Raw genomic sequence first — 18722 nt, forward strand, 5'->3', positions numbered from 1 at the left:
CATGCATGCCCTTTTGGGTCTGAGTTACCTCACTCAGGATGATATTTTCTAGTTCCATCCATTTGCCTGCAAAACTCAGGTTGTCTTCATTCTTAATAGCTGAGTAGTATTCCATTGTGTAAATGAACCACATTTTCTGTTATGGGACATAGTCAATAGGTCAAATTGGCAACTTACAGATTGGGAGAAAAAAATCTTCACTAACTCCACATTTGATAAAAAGACTAGCATCCAAAATATATAAAGAAATCAAGAAGTTAACCACCCAAAAACCAAACAAACAAATAAAAAATGGGGTATAGAACTAAACAGAGAATTCTCAACAGAGTAATCTCAAATGGCTGAGAAGCACTTAAAGAAATACTCAAAGTCTTTAGTGATCAGGGAAATGCAAATCAAAATGACCCTGAAATTCCACTTTACACCAATCAGAATGTCTAAGATCAAAACCTCAGGTGACAGCACATGTTTCTATTTTTTCTGTTGTTATTGAAGTTTAGCTTTAATCTGTGGTGATCTGATAGAACCCAGGGTTTTATTTCAATGTTCTTGTAACGGTTAAGACTTGCTTTGTAACCTAATGTGTTATCAAGTTTTGAGAATGTTCTGTGAGGTGCTGATAAGAAGATATAGTCTCTTGTCTTTGGGTGAAATATTTTGTTAACTCTATTATTTCTCTGTTTTGTTTTGACCGGATGGCCTGTCCATTGGTGAGAGTGGGGTATTAAAGTCTCCCAGTATTAAAGTATGGGGTTTGATATGTCATTCATGCTTTTGTAATATGAGTGCCCTTGTGCTTGGATCATAGTTGTTGATAATTGAAATACCACATTGGTGGATTTTTCTTTGATGAGTATAAGTGTCCTTTCTCATCCCTTCTAATTAAATTTAGTTTGAAGTTTATTTTGCTATTGTTAAAATGGCTACTCCAGCTTGTTTCTTAGTTCCATTTGCATGAATTATCTTTTTCCAACCTTTTACCCTGCAGTAAGCTCTATCCTTGATGTTAAGATGTGTTTCTTGGATGCAGTAGATATGGATCCTTTTTTCTTTTTAAATCCATTCTATTAGTCTGTGTCTTTTTTATTGGGGAATTGATACTATTGATATTGAGAGATATCAGTGACCAATGATTGTAGATTCCTGTTTGTTGTTGGTGGTGGTGTAGTGTGTGTGTGTGTGTGTGTGTGTGTGTGTGTGTCTGTGTGTTTTTCGCTTTTGGTTTTGCTGGTATGAATTATTTTTTGCCTATGATGTCATGGGTATAGTTAACCTACTTAGGTTGGAGTTTTCCTTCTAGTACTTTCATAGGCCTGGAGGTGGATAGTGAGGCACCTGTTTTTCTGACTGGTTTAGCCTGCACCTGAGCATGTGGAGGTCCTGAGCTTGCCTTTTTATAAAGTCTGAGGTGTATAAGAGAAGTTTAATAAAGTAGTAAGAGTAATAGCACATTTTCCACACTTGATTGGTTTTTACTTATGTTTTCCTGTTATCTGTAAAGTATACAAAAGAAGTAATATCAAATCTAGTAAAAATGCCAAAAGATGACTATTTGGTCATGTAGTCACATGACCATATATTCCAAATGTTTATTGTTTCAGGTTGATGAATGGTCTGGTATCGCTATTTTGTAGCATTGAAAAATTGTTTTCTTTTTTTTTTGTGTGTGTGTGTAGCAAACTTTATTGATGATATTCAAGAGAGTAGAGAGGGTTCACTAGGCCCCTCCTGTTTTTATGGGGGTCTGGGATGGAAATTGTGAGGGAAATGCTCAGTGTTGGGGGCCAATTTGAGATAGGTACCTCTCAGCAACTGAGGGGCTCTCTCCTTTCAGTGTCCTTGCTGGTGTGGGTGGTCCAAGGTTTCTTACTCCTTAGAGACCATGTAGGCCCTGAGGTCTACCACCCTGTTGCTGTAGCCGTATTCATTGTAATACCAGGAAATTACTTTTACAAAGTTGTCATTAAGAGTAATGCCAGCCCCAGCATCAAAGGTGGAAGAGTGGGAGTTGCTGTTGAAGTCGCAGGAGACAACCTGGTCCTCAGTGTAGCCCAGGACGCCCATCAGTGGGCCCTCAGATGCCTCCTTTACCTCTTTCTTGATGTCATCATGCTTGGAAGGTTTCTCCAGGTAGCATGTCAGATCCACAATGGATTCATTGAGGGTAGGAACACAGAAGGCCAGGCCAGTGAGCTTCCCATTCAACTCTGGGATGACCTTGCCCACAGCATTCGCTGCACCAGTGGATTCAGGGATGATGTTCTGGGCAGCCCCATGGCCATCATGCCACAGCTTTCCAGAGGGACCATCCACAGTCTTCTGAGAGGCAGTAGTGATATGGACCGGTCATGAGCCCTTCCATGATGCCAAAGTTGTCATGGATGACCTTGGCCAGCGGCCTAAGCAGTTGGTAGTGCAGGATGCAGACAATCTTGAGTGATTGTCATATTTCTCATGGTTCATACCCATCACAAACATGGGGGCATCAGCCGAAGGGGCAGAGATAATGACCCTTTGGTCCCACTCTTCAAGTGGGCCCCAGCCTTCTCCATGGTGGTGAAGACACCAGTAGACTCCACGACACACTCAGCATCAGCATCACCCTATTTGATGGTAGTGGGATCTCGCTCCTGGAAGATGGTGATGGGCTTCCCATTGATGACAAGTGTAGTGGCTATTCCTGGTTGTCAACTTGACAATATTTGGAATGAACTACAATCCGGAATTGGAAGGCTCATCAGTGACCCTTATCTGGAGGCTTGGAGATCCTTATCTGTATCTTGGTTTGAAGATCTTGAGCCATAGTGGCTATGGATTCCAGAAGATTGAATCTCCGAGTTTAAGGAACACACCTTTAATCTGGGCTATGCCTTTCATCTGGGATTAAAGGTGTGGTGGAACACACCTTTAATCTGGGCTACACCTTCTGCTGGAGACAATATAAGGACATTGGAAGAAGGGAGTCTAGCTCTTGCTCCTGCTCCTTCGCCTGCTTGCTGCGTGAGACTGAGTAACTGCTAGATCCTTGGACTTCCATTCACAGCTGTGACTGAACGATTGTTGGGAATTGAGCTGCCGACTGTAAGTCATCAATAAATTCCTTTATTATCTAGAGACTATCCATAAGTTCTGTGACTCTAGAGAACCCTGACTAATACAGAAGTTGGTACCAGGAGTGGTTCTAGAGTAACAGAAGTACAAGGATGAATCTTTTAAAATACTGGAGTTGGCTTGTTGATCCACCAGCACTTTCAACTATTGAAACCTCCCCAGATTCTCTCCCTCCTGGGAGCTCAGAGAATTTTGAAGACCCATGGTTGAAACTATATTCCGAACTTAAAGAAGCTAATGACCTTGATGTTCTTAATGAATTAGGTGATTCAGTGCACAAAGCTTTCTACAAGATGGGGGAAAAATCGGAAAATGATTTTACTGGCTGGCTGCTCTTAGTATCTGTGGAAAAAATGGTGAATGAAAGGAAGGAGTTGTGTGATAAAATCGAAAGGCTCCAGACACAAGTAAACGATCTAAAAGTTGCTAAGTGTGTCCTTGAGGAGAATCTTCTCTCTTGTAGCAATAGAGCTCAAGTTGCAGAAAATCAAACAGAAACTCTCATTGTAAGGTTGGCTGAACTACAGCGAAAATTCAAGTCTCAGCCTCAGAATGTGTTGACAGTTAAAGTAAGGGCTCTAATTGGCAAAGAATGGGATCCTACAACATGGGATGGGGATGTGTGGGAAGACCATGTTGAAGCTGAGAATTTTGAATCCTCAGATTCTCAAGGGTTTGCCCCACCTGAGGAAGTAGTACCCTCAGCCCCACCTCTTGAAATAATGCCTTCCCCACATGAGGAAATTAATTTTGCAGAGTCTGCTCACGGCCCACCAATAGTTTCTTCTAGACCTGTAACCAGACTCAAAGCAAAACAGGCTCCTAGAGGGGAGGTAGAAAGTGTAGTCCATGAGGAAATTCGCTACACTACTAAGGAGCTTAATGAGTTTGCTAATTCATTCAAGCAGAAACCTGGTGAATATGTGTGGGAATGGATTTTAAGGGTGTGGGATAAGGGTGGAAGGAACATAAAACTAGAGCAGGCTGAGTTTATTGACATGGGTCCTCTGAGTAGAGATTCTAGGTTTAATACGGAAGCTCGCATAGTTAAAAAAGGTGTCAAAAGTTTGTTTGAATGGTTGGCTGAGGTGTTTATCAAAAGATGGCCTACTGAACAGATGGATCATGGAGAATGACAGTTGATTATCGAAAACTAAATCAGGTAGTAACTCCAATTGCAGCTGCTGTACCAGATGTAGTTTCGTTACTTGAGCAAATTAACACATCTCCTGGCACCTGGTATGCGGCTATTGATCTGGCAAACGCCTTCTTCTCAGTACCTGTCCATAAGGACCACCAGAAGCAATTTGCTTTCAGTTGGCAAGGCCAACAGTATACCTTCACAGTTTTGCCTCAAGGATATATTAACTCTCCTGCCCTGTGTCATAATTTAGTTAGAAGGGATCTTGATCGTTTGGATCTTCCACAAAATATCACATTGGTGCACTATATTGATGACATTATGCTGATTGGACCAAGTGAGCAGGAAGTAGCAACCACTTTGGACTCATTGGTAACACATATGCGTATCAGAGGATGGGAAATAAATCCAACCAAAATTCAAGGACCATCTACCTCAGTGAAATTCTTAGGAGTCCAGTGGTGTGGGGCATGCAGAGATATTCCTTCTAAGGTGAAAGATAAGTTATTGCACCTGGCCCCTCCTACAACCAAGAAAGAAGCACAACGTTTAGTGGGTCTATTTGGATTCTGGAGACAACACATCCCTCACTTGGGTGTGTTACTTAGGCCTATTTACCAAGTGACTCGGAAAGCTGCTAGCTTTGTGTGGGGCCTGGAACAGGAGAAGGCCCTTCAACAGGTCCAGGCTGCTGTGCAGGCTGCTCTACCACTTGGACCATATGACCCAGCAGACCCGATGGTACTTGAGGTGTCTGTGGCTGATAGAGATGCTGTTTGGAGCCTCTGGCAGGCCCCTGTAGGTGAATCACAGAAAAGACCTTTGGGATTTTGGAGCAAAGCTCTACCATCATCTGCAGACAACTATTCTCCCTTTGAAAAACAGCTCTTGGCCTGCTATTGGGCCTTAGTGGAAACTGAACGTTTGACAATAGGACACCAAGTTACTATGCGACCTGAACTACCCATCATGAGCTGGGTACTATCAGACCCTGCAAGTCATAAAGTGGGACGTGCACAGCAGCAGTCTATTATCAAATGGAAGTGGTATATACGTGATCGGGCCAGAGCAGGTCCTGAAGGCACAAGCAAGTTACATGAAGAAGTTGCTCAAATGCCTATGGTTTCTACTCCTGTTACAATGCCATCTGCTGCCAAGCATGCGCCTATAGCCTCATGGGGTGTTCCCTATGATCGACTGACCGAAGAGGAGAAGACTAGAGCCTGGTTTACTGATGGCTCTGCACGTTATGCAGGCACCACCCAGAAGTGGATAGCTGCAGCATTACAACCCCTTTCTGGGACAACCCTGAAAGACACAGGTGAAGGGAAATCTTCACAGTGGGCAGAACTTTGGGCGGTACACATGGTATTACAGTTTGTTTGCAAGAAGAAATGGCCAGAGGTACGATTATTCACTGACTCATGGGCTGTATCCAATGGATTGGCTGGATGGTCAGGGACTTGGAAAGATCACAATTGGAAAATTGGTGAGAAAGACATCTGGGGAAGAAGTATGTGGATAGATCTCTCCAAATGGGCAAAGGATGTGAAGATATTTGTGTCCCATGTAAATGCTCACCAAAAGGTGACTTCAGCCGAGGAGGAGTTCAATAATCAAGTGGATAAGATGACCCGTTCTGTGGACAGTCAGCCTCTCTCCCCAGCCATCCCTGTCATTGCTCAATGGGCACATGAACAAAGTGGCCATGGTGGTCGAGATGGAGGTTATGCTTGGGCTCAGCAACATGGGCTTCCACTCACCAAAGCTGACCTGGCTACAGCTGCTGCTGATTGCCAGATCTGCCAACAGCAGAAACCAACACTGAGCCCCAGATATAGCACCATTCCTCGAGGTGACCAGCCAGCAACCTGGTGGCAGGTTGACTACATTGGACCACTTCCTTCGTGGAAAGGACAGCGTTTTGTTCTTACTGGAGTAGATACTTATTCTGGTTATGGATTTGCCTTTCCTGCACGTAATGCCTCTGCTAAAACCACCATTCACGGACTGACAGAATGCCTTATCTATCGTCATGGTATTCCTCACAGTATTGCTTCTGACCAAGGAACTCATTTCACAGCCAGAGAAGTACGACAGTGGGCCCACGATCATGGAATTCACTGGTCTTACCACGTTCCCCATCATCCTGAAGCAGCTGGTCTGATAGAAAGATGGAATGGCCTTTTGAAGACGCAGTTACAGCGCCAATTAGGTGGAAACAGCTTGGAAGGCTGGGGTAGAGTTCTTCAGAAGGCAGTATATGCTTTGAATCAGCGCTCGATATATGGTACAGTTTCACCCATAGCCAGGATTCATGGGTCCAGGAATCAAGGGGTGGAAAAGGGAATAGTTCCACTTACTATTACTCCTAATGACCCTCTAGGAAAATTTTTGCTTCCTGTCCCCATAACTCTAGGTTCTGCTGGCCTAGAAATTTTGGCTCCAGAGAGGGGAATGCTCCTACCAGGAGCTACAACAAACGTTCTATTGAACTGGAAGCTCAGACTTCCCCCTGGTCATTTTGGGCTTCTAATGCCCTTAAACCAACAGGCTAAAAAAGGAATAACAGTGTTAGGAGGGGTGATAGATCCAGATTACCATGGGGAAATTGGATTACCTCTTCACAATGGTGGTAAGCAAGATTATGTCTGGAGTGTAGGAGACCCCTTAGGGCGTCTCTTAGTTCTACCATGTCCTGTGATTAAAGTCAATGGGAAACTACAACAGCCTAATCCAAGCAGGATGACAAAGGACACAGACCCATCAGGAATGAAGGTATGGGTCAATCCTCCAGGAAAAGAGCCAAGACCTGCTGAGGTGCTGGCTGAAGGTGAAGGAAATACAGAATGGGTAGTAGAGGAAGGTAGTTATAAATACCAATTAAGGCCACATAACCAGTTGCAGAAACGAGGATTATAAAGTAATATGAATGCCCATTGTAAATTTACTAATGCGTTTACGATTGTACGAGGGATAGTTATATCATGTTAGGCATATTTACAACCTTGTTATTGTTTCATGTGAACATGAGATATTATTTGTGTCAAGTTGACAAGGGGTGGATTGTAGTGGCTATTCCTGGTTGTCAACTTGACAATATTTGGAATGAACTACAATCCGGAATTGGAAGGCTCATCAGTGACCCTTATCTGGAGGCTTGGAGATCCTTATCTGTATCTTGGTTTGAAGATCTTGAGCCATAGTGGCTATGGATTCCAGAAGATTGAATCTCCGAGTTTAAGGAACACACCTTTAATCTGGGCTATGCCTTTCATCTGGGATTAAAGGTGTGGTGGAACACACCTTTAATCTGGGCTACACCTTCTGCTGGAGACAATATAAGGACATTGGAAGAAGGGAGTCTAGCTCTTGCTCCTGCTCCTTCGCCTGCTTGCTGCGTGAGACTGAGTAACTGCTAGATCCTTGGACTTCCATTCACAGCTGTGACTGAACGATTGTTGGGAATTGAGCTGCCGACTGTAAGTCATCAATAAATTCCTTTATTATCTAGAGACTATCCATAAGTTCTGTGACTCTAGAGAACCCTGACTAATACAACAAGCTTCATATTCTCGGCCTTGACTGTGCGGTTGAGTTTGTCATCGGTGAAGTCATACTGGAACATGTAGACCATGTAGTTGAGGTCAATGAAGGGATCGTTGATGGCAGCAATCTCCACTTTGCTGGGTGGAGAGCAGATGGCAGCCCTGGTAACCAGGCACCCAATATGGCCAAATCACCGACCTTCACCATTTTGTCTTCGGTTCAAGGCTGGCACTGCACAAGTAGATGCATCTGTCTCTGGAACAAGGAGGAGCAGAGAGCTGAAAAATATTTTTCTAACTAAGGCTTTTAAATAAAGAAGAAGTAAATTTAGATGATCTACATTGCAGATATATCTAGCCTTGAAGATTGCAAGAAACTTTTGGAATTGCAAATACAGACAAACTGGTCAGATTGTTCTGTGCTATGATATCCCCCCCCCCCCAAGACTATAGTTTAATGTATAACTCACTACTTAAAATATTTTTATTAAGTCTTTGAGAATTTAGTACAATGCATTTTGATCATGTTTATTCGGTATTCCTCCTGTAATTCCTTCCAGATCTACCTTCCACTTCTCTAATCCAACTTCATGTCCTCTTTTAAAATAATAATAATAATCCACTGAATCCCATTTGCCCTGTGGATATTATCTCAGAGTGGGTACCAGGAGTGTGGAGAAGTGTGAAGAGGCCTTCTGCAGGACACTTAGGTGCAGCTCTATATGAAGAAGTCCTCCCCCATGGTGTTCCCCAAAGAAGGAGACTGTCATGGCTTGTCATGGTAGAAAAGTGATTAAATACATTTTGCAGGAAGGGACGCTTATTGGCTAAACCCTCAGGGCCCATCTAGACCCTCCCTCCCCCCAATTATTAGCCTGGATAGAACTCTGGTTTTCTATGCTATGTGACCAGTTGTTATGGTCTTTTAGTGAAGTGTCATGGTTACATGCTCCAGGACAGGCATCTGATTGGGAACTAGTGAACTGCCATTCTTATTAATAGTTTGGTGTTCTGAACTTTTGCTACTACCTTACCAGTTCTTCTGTCTGGTGGCATGGTCCACTGCTTCACAAATATCCTCACTTTCTAAGATTTATTCAAGTATAAGACAAGTACAAACTGTATATATTTAAGAAGACAAAGCGATGTTTGAGTTATAGAAATGGTTATACTAACCAAACTATCCTGTGATTACCACTTCACAGTAATCATACAACCTTCATATTTAAGAGGAAGAAAGGAACTATAACAGGTCCAGTAACATGAGCTGCTTAGAGTGCTTCTCTATACCCCAGCAACCAATCTATCTTTGCTTTAGTTTTCTATATTAGATGAAAAACTAATCTATCTACTTTTTTTCCTTCTTGCCTCTAGATCAACTAATCACAAATGGTATTTCAGAGAAGATTCTATATAAGTTTTCATCTTGAAATGTTTTATCATTTCAAACTAAGAAGTTTGGATTTTATCCTGAGAGCACATATATGATGACTGAGAAAATTCTAGTTGTAATATGAAGACCAGAGTGAACAAAATAATGCTGAAGGTATTGACACAAATGCTACAAAGGTGAGAGATGAAAATAGCTTGAACTAGTATGGATAGCAGGAAAAGAGAGAAGTAGAGATATTCATGGGACAGAAGAATAAGGACTTTATAACTGGTCTGTGACATGAGGAGCAGGAGTTAAGGTTTATTAGGGTCTAGGGCAGAAAGCTTTATAGTGGTGCTTGTATGAGGTATGAAGCTTGAGGACATATAAGATGTGTCAGTTAAATGGCAGCATAGTGGCTTCAGTTCTAGATAGACTGAATTTTAAATTTCTAGTCCTGTCTAAATAAAGATTTTTTCATAGATATTAACCTATTGAAAACAATATTTGGTATTGTTTATAGAAGTTATGTGAATGTAAAATCTATAAACTTTAGCTGTGACACTCATTTTTAAATAGTTAAGGGTATAATTAGTGTGTTACAGTCAATATTTTATTCATTACAGACTGAATTTGTCTGTTTCCTTCTGTGATCTCCCCAGGTCTAATAATCTTCTAGAGTTCCAAAGAATCCAATACAAAATATAGAAAATAGTGTGGTGAGATGATTTATACAACATGCTAGGAATTGGCTTTCCAACTGTGACTACTACAATAGTTATAATATCATCCCCCCCAAAGGGTGTTTTACTTAAAATCAGGTGTGTATTGATGTATCTATAGGAAGAACATTGGGAAGTGAATTGACCTATGAGGTCTGTCATTGGTAAGACATTCTAGAATTTCATCAAGCAGATTAGGGACCCAAGACTGTTAAAATGTGTTAATTTAATGCACATATTTTATCATTGAGGAAACTTATGTGTTAGAAGAATTAATTGTTACTTTTTACTATTTTTGCTTGTGTATATTCACTGTACAAAATAACAGGTTTCATGATGACATTTTAATACATGTATGTCATGTACTTTTTTGGAGTCTGGCTTATATCAGTTAACATGGTGATCCCTAGTTCCTGTAAATATCATGATTTTATTTTTTTCTGGTTGAATAAAGTTATATCGTGAATAGATAAATTTTGTTTACTAATTTATCTATTAATGGTCACCTAGATCCCATGAAACCATATCTCTTGTAAACAGTGCCATGACAAACAGAAGTGTGCAGACATCTTAGTGGAATAGTGAATTTCCGTCCACCCGGGAGTGACATAGCCATATCATGTTGTTATTTCTAATTTTTTTTCAGGAACCTCAATACTGATTTCTATAGTGGTTGCTCTAATTTACATTCCCACCAATAATATATCTTCCCTAACCTTTTCCCCACTGTGTGTGTGTGTGTGTGTGTGTGTGTGTGTGTGTGTGTGTGTAGTTAAGGGACAGTAGCCAGCTTGTAAAAATGGCTCCTACAGGTCTTTCCTTCTCCCATACTTCCTCTACTCTGCTAAACCCTTGGGTTACATGCCAGGAGCTAGCCCCCAAGGCCTATTCCCTTTTTTGGCCAATTCCTCCTTCTGATGCTTACTTCCAAAGTCCAGCTAACAAAATATCGAAGTCCAGCAATCAAAAGCCCCCTTTAACGCACCTAATTAACATGTCCAATTAAAATTAAACGCCTCATCCTGACACATTTATAAACCATCATTTGCTTTTGGGCCATGTCTCTCTCTTATCTACGCAGAGGCAGTCAAGGACAAATTCCCCTGCTGCCTCTCTTTTTTTCCATTCCTTTTCTCTCTTGTCCTCTATATCCTGTCTTTATTTCTTATTCCCTGCACTCTGGTCCTGGGGGATGGTCAGAGGTCCATCTAGAGGTCTTTTTCAATCAGTTTTTTTTTAATTCCCTGAACCTGTGGGAAGAAGAGGAATTTTTGAGTAAATGTGAACTGTCATCAAAAGAATCTAACATGAGGGACCAAGTCTTGGACTTGGGAATGGCAGTGTCCTCCTGGTCATGCTGAGATGTATGGCACAGTCTTTCTCTGGTTGCAGTACATAGATTTCTGAATGGTGGATCTTTAACTGAAACAGTGTATGTTTCTAGATGTCTTCAGTTTAAAACTTCTCCCCTACAGAAACTTCCTTTCTAGATTAGCTAACCCTCATTTTCCTCCTTCCTGCAGCATATGATAACACACACAGAAATTCAGGGTTGTTGTTGACATTCTCCAACAGAGTTCATGGCCCATGGATCTCAGCTTTTCCGTACTGTTGCTTTGTAATTCCCCCATTACTCTAGTTTGCAACACAGGAGCTCATTGATTTTTGTTATACTGAGCTTCAGGGATCTTCTAGTCTTGAGTGCTGGGGTTGTGTCAGGCTTTTTACATTGGGTGCCAGAGAACCCAGGGAACCAATGTCAGACGGTAGTCCTTAAAATGTTCTTTGTACTTTGGTGACAGGCACTTTCTTGATTGAGGCATTCCCCACCCAACCCCCCATCCCCCAACCTACCCCCCCCCTGCCTCCTCTGGAGTCCTCAGCAGTGTTTGTTGTTGGTTTCCTATATAATCAGATGTCTCATTATTTCGTGTTGTGTCTTGTAAACTTTTACTAGTCACTAGGTTGACAAATGCTGTGGATCTGCATCTCAAAAAATATAAAATCTCTAAATTCCCAAACTGAGCAATTTAATGAGAAACTGACATTCAGAGCAAAAGTTAGCTACCTGGTGAACCCTCAATATGGCTATTGGAAACTATACTTTTGGGGGGTCTCAAGTATGTTAGTTGTTTTAGAAAAAAGACTAGTTAAGTAGATCAAGAAACTCAAAACCTTATAAAATACACGGTAAAAACATACTGAGTTTGCTTTGGCAAACCATAAGCCCTAGAATTTGCTATATATTTTGATGAGAAGACCTTTAACACTAATTGATGAAATGCAGCCACACTGGATTCTATACTCACTGGGGAAAAATGAGTTTCTGTGCTGAATGTGTTAAAAACTTGATTACCTGCAAAGCCTGTGGCAATCTCTTTGATGTTGATTATTATCTGTGATTGTTGAGGGTTTTCTTCTCGTTTGCTCTTTAACAAAACCTTAATTGAGAAAAGCAAGTGTTCTAGTTAAGAGTGTTTTAGAGAGTGTTCTGTACAAAAAAATTAAAAAAGGACAAATATTGCTTTTTATTTGTTAGGTGTTTTTATTTAGAAGCAAACAGCTTCTAATTACATATTGGATTGATTTTATAGCCTTGTTACTGAGTGTGCATAGGCTGTGTGTAATGGAATGGGATACAAAAGCAGAAAGCACCAGGGTAGGTAATATCAACTCTGTTTCCAGGACCAGAAGGACTCTATATAGCTCTCAATACCTGAGGAATTCCACCACAGCAAGAAGGTAAGGGTTAACAATGGTGTCTGACTTAAACATTTAGAAATAATATCCATTGTCACTGAAAATTGTACTTTAGAATGAGACTTCATCACGTTTTGGAAGTTAGGAAAGCATTGTTCTTTCCCTGTGGTTGAAAGGCCAGGAAAGCCAGCTCTCAGGTGCATGGGAAGGGATTCAAGAAGAGGGGACAGTGACTGCCAGGTCCCTAATATAGGAACATGTGTGTTGGATTGGAGGGACAGATGGTTGCCTGCATGGCCACAAAAACAATGGGATTACTATAATTTGTTATCTTTTCTATTTCCAGATCCTATTTATATAATTCTGAATCGAAATGAGGAAAACCAGATGAAGATGCTATAGCAGGACAAAGGATATCCAGTCTTTTAAAGTGTTATTTTAGAAACAGGTACCAAAATATACAATAAATAAAATTAAAGCCCCAATTCTGTTAAGGACATGTCAGGAAATCTTGGAAGTCAGATCAAGGGATTTCTACTGGCCAAACCTGGGTAACATGAGTTTCAAAGTAACAACAACAACTGAGTCTAATCATTGAAAATTTAAATATCCCTACTGAACAATGAACAAATAACAGAAGCAGAACCTGGCTGTGTTCGATTTCTTTCACCATAATGAGACATCTGAGATCCCTAACAGTACCAGCTTTAGAGATATCAGTTCCTGATTGACTGACTGTTCTCATTACTTTAAGGCCTTGGGTCACTTGCAGATGACACTAGAGTGCATGACAGAACAATGTCCTTTAAGGTCAGATCCTTATGATCTACGAGCCACTTATGAGGCCTTACCTCCTCAAAGTCATCATATCTCTTGATAACACCACCCTGAGGCCCAAGCCTTTAGTACTTGGAGCATTGTTGGATGTTCAACACCTGTAGGCCTGTGTGCCAGAGGCTTTCCATGGAGATCTCTGGCACAGCCTAGTCCGAGAGTTAGGAAGGGACGTGAATGCGAGTGCGGATAGGGAGGGGAAGTCCCTTCTGCTGCTGCAGTTGCCTCCACCTCCATCTCTTCCAGGTTACCTGGTTACTCCGAGCTGCCCTGAACTGAGTTGGGTTGGACTGGGCAGATGAGAGGCCAGTGAGGAGAGCTGCAGAGCTACAGGCTTCACTTTGGGAGAGCAGACCTCTTCCTAAATGTTACAGCTCTTAGGAGAGAAGGCTCAAACTACAGAGTAGTTCTCACACCCCTCTAATCCTTCTGGATAAGATTCTTATATACAGTTTTGGGGTGGGTAAGGGTCTGACAAGAGGCATTTCTAATTGCTTTGGTCGGAGAACTTTGGGCAAACCTTATTTGCATGTGGGAGGGCTTAGTGCTACTCCTATGTGACTGATGGCCACATACCTCTCTGTGGGGTGCTGTGGGAGGCTGTAGCTGCAACAGGAGTGGGGTGGGGGCAGGAGAGGTGGCTGAACATCTTCTATCCCATGTCGGTGGAAATCACCACCCACCGGGTAACCAGGGTTCGAGAACTTTCCTCGACCTGGGTCCAGGCTGGCTGTGCATAGCCCACTGCCCATAAACACCTACACAGCAACAGGCAGCAAGTACTTATAAGTGTAAGATCATTGCTAGTTCCAGAAGTGGTTCCATCTTATAACCATTGTAACTAACAGACAAGGGTCGTTATTGGGTACCAAAATCAAAGGGTGAGAATTTGAGAAAAACTGGGATTCTTAGTCTTAAATAGCATCTCTCAAAAGTCACTGCTTAATTATAAACCACGGAACAATAACTACAAAGATCCGCACAGTGGAGTAACATGGCAGATAACACCTTACCTGGATAATAAATTGTCATTAACATTGTCAGTAATTGGGAAGTAGCAACATGAGCACTGGGAAGAGCATAACATCACTCATATAGCATTGCTGTCAAAGATATGTACACTAAGTCTTATCATGGGAAGAAATTAGAAAAACCTAGAGATTTTAAAGTCAAGTTTATCATCTGCACCTGGAGTTTGGGTTGTTCCACAGCCCTCTGTGCACAGGGCCTGCCAGGAGAGAACTGGTCTCCCAGAAGTGCTCTCACTCTTAGGCTCAGAGGTGAGATAACCACTTTCTTTCAAATAATTGTCCTGAGCAGAGGTGGGGGGAGGGGGGTGTCTCTGGGAGTGCACAGGGCACAGGAACTGTGGAATGGCTAGGACAAGATATTTCTGGTAACCATCTGTACCAGGAGCTTGAGCTGTCCCACAGCCCTCTGTACACAAGTTCTGAAAGGAAAGAGCTGGTCTCCCAGGAGTGCTGACACAGACTTACAGGCCCACAGGAAGGACAAGCTCCAGCCAGAGACAGCAAGACCAACTAAAACCAGAGATAACCAGATAACAAAGGCAAGCACAAGAACCTTACAACAGAAACAAAGACTACTTGGCATCATTAGAACACAGTTCACCAACAACAGCAAGTCCTGGATACCCCAACACACTAAAAAAACAAGATTTGGATTTATAGTCACATCTCATGATAGAGATGAAGGATTTTAAGAAGGACATAAATAACTCCCTTAAAGAAATACAGAAATCACAAAGGAAGACCACTCTGAGAATAGAAAACCTAGAAAGGAAGTCAGGAGCCATTGATGCAAGCATAACCAACAGAATACAAGAGATAGAAGAATATCAGGTGCAGAAGATACCACAGAAAACATTGACAGAACAATCAAAGAAAATGTGAAATGTAAAAAGGTCCTAAAACAAAACATCCAGGAAATCCAGGACACAATGAGAAGACCAAACCTAAGGATAATAGGTCTAGACAGGAAGGAAGATTTCCATATTAAAGGGCCAGTAAATATCTTCATCAAAATTATAGAAGAAAACTTCCCCAACCTAAAGAAAGAGATGCCCATGAACATATAAGAAGCCTACAAATAGTTTGGACGAGAAAAGAAATTCCTCCTGTCACATAATAATCAAAACACCTAATGTACAAAACAAAGGAAGAATATTAAAAGCAGTAAGGGAAAAAGGTCAAGTAACATATAAAGGCAGAGCTATCAGACTTACACCTGACTTCTCTCCAGAGACTATGAAAACCAGAAGATTCTGGGAAGATCTCAACAGAGGAATGGATACAGAAAATGTGGTACATTTACACAATGGAGTACTACTCAGCTATTAAAAAGAATGAATTTATGAAATTCCTAGCCAAATGGATGGACCTGGAGGGCATCATCCTGAGTGAGGTAACACATTCACAAAGGAATTCAAAGGGAAGATATCATACAGACCCAAAGAGAAAACAAATGACAGCCCAGGTTACTATACCCAGAAAAACTCTCAATTACTATAGATGGAGAAACTAAGGTACTCCATGACAAAACCAAATAAACACAATATCTTTCTACAAATCCAGCCCTTCAAAGGATAATAAAGGGAAAACTTCAACACAATGAGGTAAACTAAACTCGAGAAAACAGAAGAAAGTAATCTTTCAACAAACCTAAAGAACCACATGAACAGAATTCCAACTCTAACAACAACAACAACAACAACAACAAAACAGGAAGCAACAACGACTTTTCCTTAATATCTTTTAATATCAATGGACTCAATTCTCCAATAAAAAGACAGAGACTAACAGACTGGCTACGTAAACAGGACCCAACTTTTTGCTGCATACAGGAAACCTACCTCAGGGACAAAGACAGACACTACCATAGAGCAAAAGGCTGGAAAACAATTTTCCAAGCCAATGTTCCCAAGAAACAAGTTAGAATAGCCATTCTAATATCGAATAGAAGCGACTTTCAACCTAAAGTTCTCAAAAAAGATAAAGAAGGACACTTCTTACTTACCAAAGGTAAAATTTACCAAGATGAACACTCAATTCTGAACATCTGTGCTTCAAATGCAAGGGCATCCACATTCAGTAAAGATACTTTGCTAAAACTCAAAGCACACATTACACCTCACACAATAATAGTGGGAGACTTCAACACATCACTCTCATCAATGGACAGATCATGGAAACAGAAACTAGCAGAGACACAGTGAAACTAACAGAAGTTATGAACCACACCATGCCTGACCTAAAGCTTTACTATAGAGCAATTGTGATAAAAACTGCATGGTACTGGTATACTGACAGACAAGTAGACCAATGGAATAGAATTGAAGACCCAGAAATGAACCCGCACACCTATGGTCACTTGATCTTTGACAGGAGAGCTAAAACCATCCAGTGGAAAAAAAAGACAGCATTTTCAACAAATGGTGCTGCCACAACTGGTGGTTATCATGTAGAAGAATGTGAATTGACTCATTCCTATCTCCTTGTACTAAGAACAAAACTAAGAGGATCAAGGAACGCCACAAAAAAACCAGAGACACTGAAAATTATAGAGGAGAAAGTGGGAAAAAGCCTTGAAGATATGGGCACAGGGGAATAATTCCTGAATAGAACAGCAATGGCTTGTGCTGTAAGAAAGAGAATTGACAAATGGGACCTAATGAAACTCCAAAGTTTCTGCAAGGCAAAAGACACCGTCAATAAGACAAAAAGACCACCAACAGATTGGGAAAGGATCTTTACCTATCCTAAATCAGATAGGGGACTAATATCCAACATATATAAAGAACTCAAGAAGGTAGACTTCAGAAAATCAAATAACCCCATTAAAAATGGGGCTCAGAACTGAAGAAAGAATTCTCACCTGAGGAATACCGAATGGCAGAGAAGCACCTGAAAAAATGTTCAACATTCTTAATCATCAGAGAAATGCAAATCAAAACAACCCTGAGATTCCACCTCACACCAGTCAGAATGGCTAAGATCAAAAATTCAGGTGACAGCAGATGCTGGCATGGATGTGGAGAAAGAGGAACCCTCCTCCATTGTTGGTGGGATTGCAGGCTTGTACAACCACTCTGGAAATCAGTCTGGCGGATCCTCAGAAAATTGGACATAGTACTACCGGAGGATCCAGCAATACCTCTCCTGGGCATATATCCAGAAGATGCCCCAACTGGTAAGAAGGAAACATGCTCCACTATGTTCAGAGCAGCCTTATTTATAATAGCCAGAAGCTGGAAAGAACCCAGATGCCCCTCAACAGAGGAATGGATACAGAAAATGTGGTACATTTACACTAAGGAGTACTACTCAGCTATTAAAAAGAATGAATTTATGAAATTCCTAGGCAAATGGATGGACCTGGAGGGCATCATCCTGAGTGAGGTAACACATTCACAAAGGAATTCACACAATATGTACTCACTGATAAGTGGATGTTAGCCCAAAACCTAGGATACCCAAGATATAATATACAATTTGCTAAACACATGAAACTCAAGAAGAATGAAGACTGAAGTGTGGACACTATGCCCCTCCTTAGAAGTGGGAACAAAACACCCATGGAAGGAGTTACAGAGACAAAGTTTGGAGCTGAGATGAAAGGATGGACCATGTAGAGACTGTCATATCCAGGGATCCCCCCCCCCATAATCAGCTTCCAAACCCTGACACCATTGCATACACTAGCAAGATTTTATTGAAAGGACCCAGATGTAGCTGTCTCTTGTGAGACTATGCCGGGGCCTAGCAAACACAGAAGTGGATGCTCACAGTCAGCTAATGAATGGATCACAGGGCTCCCAATGGAGGAGCTAGAGAAAGTACCCAAGGAGCTAAAGGGATCTGCATCCCTATAGGTGGAACAACATTATGAACTAACCAGTACCCCGGAGCTCTTGACTCTAGCTGCATATGTATCAAAAGATGGCCTAGTCGGCCATCACTGGAAAGAGAGGCCCATTGGACATGCAAACTGTATATGCCCCAGTACAGGGGAACGCCAGGGCCAAAAAAAATGGGAATGAGTGGGTAGGGAAGTGGGGGGACTTTTGGGATAGCATTGGAAATGTAATTGAGGAAAATATGTAATAAAAAAAGAAGTTATGAAACAAATGGATTTAACTGATATTTATAGAACATTTCATCATAAAACAAAAGGATATACCTTGTGTTTTGCAAGTTGTATCTTGAGTGTTCTATGTTTCTGGGCTAATATCCACTTATCAGTGAGTGCATATCTAATGACTTCTTTTGTGATTG

At 41.4% G+C, this 18722-nt stretch overlaps 1 pseudogene; it reads right to left on the reverse strand.

Moving 5' to 3' along the window:
• On the reverse strand, positions 1666-8026 carry Gm6317 (predicted gene 6317; annotated as a pseudogene).

This window comes from Mus musculus, chromosome 13 (assembly GCF_000001635.26).
Source record: "Mus musculus strain C57BL/6J chromosome 13, GRCm38.p6 C57BL/6J".
NCBI classification, from domain to species: Eukaryota; Metazoa; Chordata; class Mammalia; order Rodentia; family Muridae; genus Mus; species Mus musculus.